This window comes from Cervus elaphus, chromosome X, assembly GCF_910594005.1.
Source record: "Cervus elaphus chromosome X, mCerEla1.1, whole genome shotgun sequence".
Classification (NCBI taxonomy): domain Eukaryota; kingdom Metazoa; phylum Chordata; class Mammalia; order Artiodactyla; family Cervidae; genus Cervus; species Cervus elaphus.
In genome coordinates, this window is record NC_057848.1 from 129,922,078 (window position 1) to 129,931,685 (window position 9,608).

Consider the following 9,608-nt stretch of genomic DNA (forward strand, 5'->3'; position numbering starts at 1 on the left):
TTGAATGGTTTGCTTTGGAAACAGGCCAAGATCATTCTGTCGTTTTTGTGATTGCACCCAAGTACCACATTTCGGAATCTTTTGTTGACTATGAGGACTACTCCATTTCTTTAAGGATTCTTGCCCACAATAGTAGATATAATGGTCATCTGAATTAAATTCTCCCATTCCCATCCGTTTTAGTTCACTGATTCCTAAAATGTTGATGTTCACTCTCGCCATCTCCTGCTTGATCGTGTCCAATTTATCTTGATTCATGAACCTAACATTCCAGGTTCCTATACAATATTGTTCTTTACAGCATCGGACTTTACTTTCACCATCAGACACATCCACAACTGAGTGTCATTTTCTCTTTGCTCCAGCTGCTTTGTTCTTTCTTAAACTATTAGTAATTGCCCTCTGCTCTTCCCCAGTAGCATATTGGATACTTTCCAACTTGGGGTTCTCATTTTCCAGTGTCATACCTTTTTGCCTTTTCATATTGTTCATGGGATTCTCCTGGCAAGAATACTGGAATGGTTTGCTATTTCCTCCTCAATGGACCACATTTTGTCAGAACTCTTCACTATGATCAGTCCATCTTGGATAGCCCAGCACAGCATGGCTCATAGTTTCATTGAGTTACCCAAAGCATTTTGCCATGATGATGCTAGTAGTAAAGAACCTGCCTGCCAATGCAGGAGATGCAGGAGACTCGGGTTCAATTACTGGGTCAGGAAGATCCACTGCAGAAGGAAATGGCAACCCACTCCAGTATTCTAGCCTGGAAAATCCCATGGATGGAGGAGCCTGGCGGGCTATAGTCCATGGGGCCACAAAGAGTTGGACATGACTGAAGTGACATAGTACATAGCACAGTGCTTCACCATGACAAGGTTGTGATCCATGAAGAGGCCCACAAGATTAGCTATATTAAAAAAGACAGTTATAATAAGTGTTGGTAAAAATATGGTGAAACTGGATTCCTCATATTTCTGATGGGACTGTAAAATGGTAGAGCCAGTTTGGAAAGCAATTTGGTAGTTTCTTAAAAAGTTAAAATAGGTCTACCATAGGACCCAGTAATTTCACTCCTAGTTAATCTACACAAGAGAGATGAAAACATATGTCCACAAAAGAACTTGTATACACATGTTCATAGCTGCATTATAACAACTCCAAATGTCCCTCAACTTTTGAATGCTTAAACAAAATGGAATATATCCATGGGCTTCCCGGGTGGCTCCATGGTAAAGAATCCACCTGCCAATGCAGGAGACGCAGGAGACATGGGTTCGATCTCTGGGTCGGAAAGAACCCCTGGAGTAGGAAATGTCAACCCACACCAGTATTCTTGCCTAGAGAATTAGAAGAGCCTGGAGGGCTGCCACCCATGGGGTCACAAGACTGAGCACGCAAACAGTATATCCACACAATGGAATTCAGTTCAGTTCAGTCGCTCAGTCGTGTCCGACTCTTTGAGACCCCATGAATCACAGCACACCAGGCCTCCCTGTCCATCACCAACTCCCGGAGTTTACTCAAACTCATGTCCATCGAGTCGGTGATGCCATCCAGCCATCTCATCCTCTGTCGTCCCCTTCTCCTCCTGCCCCCAATCCCTCCAAGCATCAGGGTCTTTTCCAATGAGTCATCTCTTTGCATGAGGTGGCCAAAGTATTGGAGTTTCAGCTTCAGCATCAGTCCTTCCAATGAACACCCAGGACTGATCTCCTTCAGGATGGACTGGTTGGATCTCCTTGCAGTCCAAGGGACTCTCAAGAGTCTTCTCCAACACCACAATTCAAAAGCATCAATTTTTTGGTGCTCAGCTTTCTTCACAGTCCAACTCTCACATCCATACATGACCACTGGAAAAACCATAGCCTTGACTAGACAGACCTTTGTTGGCAAAGTAATGTCTCTGCTTTTTAATATGCTATCTATGTTGGTCATACAAAATGGAATAATATTCAGCTATTAAAAGGAGCAACCTACTGATGCATGAATGAAACAAGAAAACTATGCTAAGTGAAAGAAACAAGTCACAAAAGATGACATACTTTATGATTCCACTTATATAAAATGTCCAGAAAAAGAGAAATCCACAGACACTGAAAGTAGATCATTGGTTGGTTGGAGCTGGGGATAGGAATGCAGGATGTAGGGGTGCAGGAAGAATACAAATGAGTATTAAGGATCTTTGGGGGATGATGGAAATATTCTAAGTTGGACTATAGTGATAGTTGTATGACTCTTACACTAAGTATCATTAAGTTGTACAGTAAAAACTGGTGAATTTTATGGTATATAAATTATACTTTTAAAAAAACATTATTATTAAAAATAGGGGCTGAAGTTTCCTTTGACTCTCCACTTAAGAGGAAATGCTTCCTTGGGAGAGAACTTCAAAGACTCTGTTCTAATAATCAGCACTGTTACTAGAAAGATAAAATTGGAGTTTAAGTTTCAAGAATGCATGAGAAAAAATGTTTTCCATTAACATAGGCTGAATTTCACATGTTCACTCATTCACTCATCATGTTAGCATAAATTTCCTGTGCTGTGATTAATTTTGTAACTCTGTCAGAGCTTTTAAAATAGCACACAATTTTATATACAACATCAGGTGTAATGGTAAACCTGGCTAAATTTTGTGTTACAAGCACACAAGCAAATTCCAGCTGTTATTTAAAAAGACTTTATTACCAAAGGTACATAAAGGTACATATGAACCAGTTTTTAGTTGTAATTTTGGTGAGATCTCACAGGGCAGTGGTGGTGCTAAGAGACATAGGTGTCTGGCTTGCTGGTAGAAAATACATTTTGAATAAAGATAAATTCTGTGAGATTTTCCTCCCACCAATTTATTGAAAAATACATTTTCTGATTCATATTCATTTGCATTAGTATTTTCCCCAAGAGCATGTTTACAAAGTTTTCCTCCTTCTGTATTAATCTTTGTATTAATCTACAATGTCTCCAATTGTACAGGTTTATTTTTGACACAAAATAGGTGTGACTACCTCCTGAATGGAAGTGAGTGGTTCCAGGACTCATGTAAAACATCGTGCCTTCTGGGGGTATCTAAATGTGGATAAACTTTTATAGTTTCCTTTGAAATATTTGTATTCTTTCTCTTTCTCTCCTCCCTTTGCTCTGAGCACTAGGGTAAGGAATGGGGAAAATCAGGTTCTGAAAATGCTTTGCACCCCATTCATTATTGACTTTTTACATGATTTCCTTCACCCCCAGGTTTAGGACTGCAAGTAACTGGAGGAGCTCTGCAAGGGTGTGGTCATAGGGAAGACTGGCAATATTGTTGGACTAATAATACAATTGCTATTCTGGCAACATTGTTGAACTAATAATACAATTGCTATTCTGGGAGCAGTTGTGAACAATAGAGTTTCTTGAATTACAGTTGACTAAATTTGAGCTATTCATTCTTTGGTAGATTATTTGACTATTAATTTTTTTTAAAGATTGCAATTTTAAGCATTCCCTCAAATCAATTTCTAAAATAAATCTGTACTTTCAGAAGTTAACTAAAAATAAGAATTCTAAATAATTATAGCATCCATGAAAAAATGGAGTTAGTTATTATTTATACATTCTTTGAAGAGCCTTATATTCTACAACCATACCACCCTGAACACGCCCGATCTCGTCTTTGAACAGCCTTATAACACTTAATCATAAATAATTTTACTAGAACCTGAACTCTTCAGAGTGATCTCTTGGGGCAATTCTAAGTGCTGTCAGTAAAAGGTGACTTCTTATTTGATTTCTGCTTCATGCTTTATAATCACCTGATTACTGCTTTATGCTGAATTCTACCCTATCGACACTCATACCTAATGCTCCACTTGAGATGAAACGTGGTTAACATTTGCAGTGAATTCTATAACTTTATGTAAATTTTTTTACACCTATAATAAACATAATTACTAGAGGTAGAGCTTTGAAATACAGCTGTCCCTGCTAATAATAGTGCTGAGCATTCAGGATTAGTTCATTCAGCCTAGTGTAATAATTGGTGTGAATAAATATGTCCATGCTTATGGACATGGGGAGGGTGAGTTCATTGTCTGATCCATTGTTATCTGAAACCCTAGTCAGACATTCAGGAGTTTGAAAGGATCCCTAAAGGCTTTTATCTTAGATGTCTTTTCACTTAAAAAATAAAAAAGAATAGATTTTACTTGTGATCAAGGGAACACTTATCCATTTACACCATTGTTTAAATATTTTATATTAGTTGATGCCTAGAATCACTTTCAAAATTTCCATTAGTAAGTCACAGTTTATCCAGAAAAAAATTATAGTAAATCCTGAAGTATCTGAGGTTTCTTTATACTTACCGGTGATGGATTTGAGCAAGGTTTTAGCCTGGTACAATCTTTATTGCCTTGGATACAGCTATACCACTAGGTAACAAGTCTTGTGGCTGCAAATGTCTTTGTGCTAAACTGTAAAAATGAGAATATGATCTAATGAGGTAGTTATTCATTTGCTACTTCCTGCTCATCATCTCCAGCTTAGTGCTCAAAGCCTGCATGTTTCCAATTTCAATTCCAACTGCTGTAGAAAAAGTTTCCTATAAAAAGACCTCACACTTAGCCAGCACCATTCTGATACTATAGACAAATTCTCATAATGCCACAAATAATTCAGCAATAAGGCAGAGCCTGTAATATACTCCTCTGTTTTAGTAGGTAGAATAGAGGTGAGAATCTGTTGAAAAGTAACTAAGAAGAGAGAAGGTTAAAGAGTGAGTAAGCTTGCAGAACACTTCCTTCTTTAGTAGAAGACTGGCTTCCTTTTATTCAGTCTTCCTTCTCCCTTTTATGAACCTTCCTGTTTGCCTCCCATTCATTTAATTCTTGTTCTTTCCTCCCATCTTCTCACCTTGAATTGAATATTTCATTTCTAGAGCTCTTAAGCACTACCCTGGGGAACTGCATGAGTTGGTTCATCATTCTTTCCAGACATATATCCATTCATTCACAAACATTTACCAAGTACCTCTTCTGTCTTGGCCATGTGCAGGGCACTAAGGATCTACCTTGAATAGGAGAGTTTCTGTCTTATAGAGAGACTGGCAGCAAGACCCCAAGATTCTGATGAGTCAAATGGTTTTCAAGCTACCAATACTGCTGCTGTAGTATGTGTAATGAATTTGTTTCAATTGTTGAAGGTGTACAGATATTTCTATTATTCCTCCTTAAATGTCTGTCCTCAAAGGAGTGGCAACTTCAAGAGCAGAGACCTTTAGTCTTTCCATCTGGGCATTCACGGAAAGTAGAACTTGTGAGACAAGAATAAATCTCAGCCTTTTGCTCAGGAGTTGAGACCAGAATGGATCACATGTTAGAGTAAAACTGACTGTCACAGTTTGAAGTCACCAGAAATCAGGCTCCAGGATGGAGATTAGAAAGTGCTCTTAGTATCAATACCTGTAGAAAGAAGGGGACTGGGTTGATGGAGAAGTTGAGATCCCAGTCTCAATGAAAATTTCAGCTGATGTCTTGGGGAGCTCTTCATAGCTTCTCTACTTAATACAAGAGGGCCAGGCTTACCCTGCATTGTTCAGGCATTGGATGTGGGCTTCCCCAGTTGGACTTTGAAGGTTTTTTTTTTTTTTCAGCCAAGTCTATCCCTGAAGGGGACTGAGAACTGAGAGCTATCAGTTGGCAGCACTCTCAGTAACCATGGAACGAATTCTTCATATTTGAAGGAAGATCTGGGCAGCATATCACAGTGTCTACTACAACTTCATGCAATCGATGCTGGAAGAAACTAATGTAAGTAGATAGTTTGGGGCATCTCCAGAGAAAGAAAATCAGGAATGACTTTTTTGACATAAGAGAACCCATTTTTGCTTAAGCTATTTTGTGATGTAAACCTGGCTGCAGTGCTTGCCCTTGAACAAGTCTCCGTAATTAATGATCTTAAGGGAGGGGATGCGGAAGCTAGGAAGGACCAGTCAAAAAACAATAATGCAGCTTTGGGGCAGGGTCCTGTTTCTCACTCAAGAGATATGCATAATAATATATCCTTTAATTCAGCACAAACTAAATCCCCCACCCAGGTGATGGAGTGATGATGAATGATGATGTTGACATTCCAGACCTCAATCAACTAAAGCGTGGGCTCTGCCAATCTTTTCCCCAATTCTATGCTGAATTCTCTTCTGCTCAAGTTCTCTCAGGAATATGCATCTGCCTGATGCCGAAAACTTGGCCTCTGTGCACTGGTGCGAATTGAATCTCAGAGGCAGAGGTTTGAGTAAAGAAGAAAAGAATAGCTTTATTGCCTTGCAAGGCAAAGGAAAACATAGCAGGCTTGTGCCTTCAAAAACTGTGTGTCCCAGCCTGGGAGAATTTGGAGAGGAGTTTTATAGCAGTGATTCAAGGCTGAGGTCGCTAATAGGATCAGGGTGTGTGCAGGGCCTGCACTCCTTTAATCTGGCCTTAGGTAGCCTCCTGATGAACTTCTGTGGTTCTCGAGGTTATCAAACTGTGACCTTCTCAATGAAGAATGCTTCATCAAGTAGTTTACACCTTCCATTTATTGGGGGTTTTAATTCTTCAGAAGAGCTCAAAAATATTGTTATGTGTATCCCTTGAGGCAGAACCAGGACCCTGTCCCAAGATTACACTATTGTTTTTTGACTATTCATCCCTTGTATCCACATTCCCTCTCTTCCCTGATTAACAACTGTTCAAATCTGCCCTTTGGAACTCAGGGAAGGTCATGGAGGCTGAGGCCTATTCTTTACAAACAAGAAATGGGGGACACAGAAAAGACTTCCATGCCCAGGAGCCCCACAAGGTCCTACTTGGTTTCATACCCCTAGCTTAAAACTTCCCTAGTCTTAGTGTTGGGGAGACACTGCTTTGGGAAAGATCCTCAGTGTCTTCTTACTTCCTGCAAGTAATAATAAATCCTATCTTCTTCTGATCTTTGGCTTTGTTGCAGCTATTGACTCAATACCCACTGAGAGGTGAACCCAGTTTTGGGGTAACACTAAGACAATTTACCTAGATCCAATAAAACCAGGGAATGGATGCTACCTGGGGAAGAAATGTCACCCCTTCTAGCCACTTGGAATGATACAGTCAAAACATCTAGTAATTAAATTCCAGTCAATTGACAAAATTTTTCTCTTCTGACATTTGTTCTGGCATTTTTTGTTCACAACACAGCTGGTGTAGGGGAGGAAAAAACTTTTTGCTTCCTCTCTTCTAGGTTCAATGTCTGGAGCCTACAAACAAAATTGATAAAAGACAAATTTACAAGAGAGAAAAAAAGAGTTTTAATGATGTATGAGGGAGTTACAAAGAAAAATGTGCCTCAAGGAGGCAGCCAGATGATTCAGGTTTATATGCCATCTTAGGCTAAACAAAGGAAAAGGGATTTGGGTCTTATGGGTAGGTGGGGGGGTAAATTATAGGAAGAGGAGGGGAGGAAATGTGTGATAAATAAGGGTTATCTTGCAGATAAGAGTCTTTCACATAGGTGATAAAAGGTGGCTCTAGGAGTAGTTCTTTGCCTGGTACAGACATTTTTACAAAAAGAAATAAGGAAATTTCCTATATAAATGTAAAGTCTTTACAAAAGAGGAAATTTATACCTTATTTTTAGGCAGTTAGGGGGAGGTAAAAAGCTTTTCCTAGGTCTGCTGGAAATTGCCTTTAGCTCAGAATAATTCTTATGCCAAAGTGGCATATTTTGGGATAGCATATTTTGGTCTCCTTCACTGGTATAAAAAGAATAAAGTTCCTCCCCACTCTCTAAATATTATATCATCTTAATAAGAGATTTCAATAAATGTTTCTCCTATAAGACCTCACAAAGAAAATTTTTCAAAAGGAGACATCGATGGTATTTAAAAGGGTGACTAAAAGGAAAGACAATGGTATGTCTAGGGTGCCGTATGTCCCAGTTTGCCGGGTACAGTCCTGATTTGTGCCTTTGTTCCAGCATAATTATTAATAGCATCCTTTCACTCTAAAAAGTGCCCCCTTTTGGGTGCAATACATTATATGGTGACCTTACAAATACCAGAGATAATATGAATATCCGAATGATTGTTGTGTTTCAAAATAACCATCTTAAAAGACCAAATAAATACTTATTCCAAAGATGCTGTCATTGATTCAAACATTTTTATAATTATTCTTTTGAAATCACTGTCTGGACTAGTATATGAAATATTCACAAGAGCCACCCAATTCCTTTTAATCCCATCTCATTCTGCATTTTCCTCTCATTGTCTCAGACTATTTTTCACTCTCCTAAGAAGAAGCAATCCTGTTACCCATGCCAAAGTCATTCACTACGGCCATTGGACTTGACTGTGATGAACTTTGTTTCCTAAATCAAAACTTTCTTCCAAGAATGAGAATGTGAGAATTTTCAACCACTGGCTATGTCCAAACTTGTGAACCACAGGCACGTTCTCACTCTCTTTCCTCTCCCAACACCCTGACTCCTATGTATAATATCAAATAACAAAGTACAAGGGCCCTCCAGGTAGCGCTAGTGGTAAAGAACCTACCTGCCAATGCAGGAGACCTAAGTGACGCAGATTCAATCCCTAGGTTGGGAAGATTCCCTGGAGGACAGCATGGCAACCCACTCCAGTATTCTTGCCTGGAGAATCCCATGGACAGAGGAGCCTGGCAGGCTACAGTCCATGGGGTTACAAAGAGTTGGACATGACTGAAACGACTTACCACACACACGCAGCACACAGCAAAGTATAATTCTAGTTATTGTAGATTGAAGGGGCTAATATATAATACCCTTCTTTCCCATGCCTGAGCTCTATACCAATGGTTATAAACAGAAGAGTGACTGATGGAGATTAAAACATTAGCTGTATTGATGTTGGAGAACCTGGTGTAGATGAGTAACAGCAGTGGGTTTGCCAATAATAATAACATTCCCTACATTTTTTCCTTTTGCACCACTAGATGATCTAGTAAGCCTATGATTAACCAGTGGTATGTCTGATCCCCTTCTGGAAGAGGTCAGTTATTCTAGTCCTATATTTGCCAAACTACTCCCACAATACCAGCTTCTGCTCTTGTGGAGATATCCTTTGATGAATGAGAAAGGACATAGAAGGAGCTTCTCTGAAAACTTCCCACATAACTCAGAGCTAGCTAGATTTTCTTGAGAGGCTGTGGCCAGCTTATCACCTATATATGCTCTCTCACATTCCTTCCACACTTTCCTTTCTTCCTCCTTGCTTCCCTGGAATTGTATCCTCCTGAATAATACATTGGTATATAAGCTCTCCTCAGATTGTAGGGAACCCACACTATGACAAAATGTGACTTAGCAGATATGACATTAATTGACTTTCAATAAAAGCATTTCATGATCATTCCACACTATAACCATTCTGCCACACACACACACACACACACACACAACTGTCCTTTGGCTCTCCCTACTTTTATAATCACTACTTACAGAGCCATTTTTTCTTTAATCCAAAAAAATTGTAATCCCATGGTTCACTACCATTATTATTCTTTTTCTTGTCCAACCTGAAATGAAAACAGTCATCTATCTAACATGGAGGCAATTAATCAGCAAAAGTGACATTA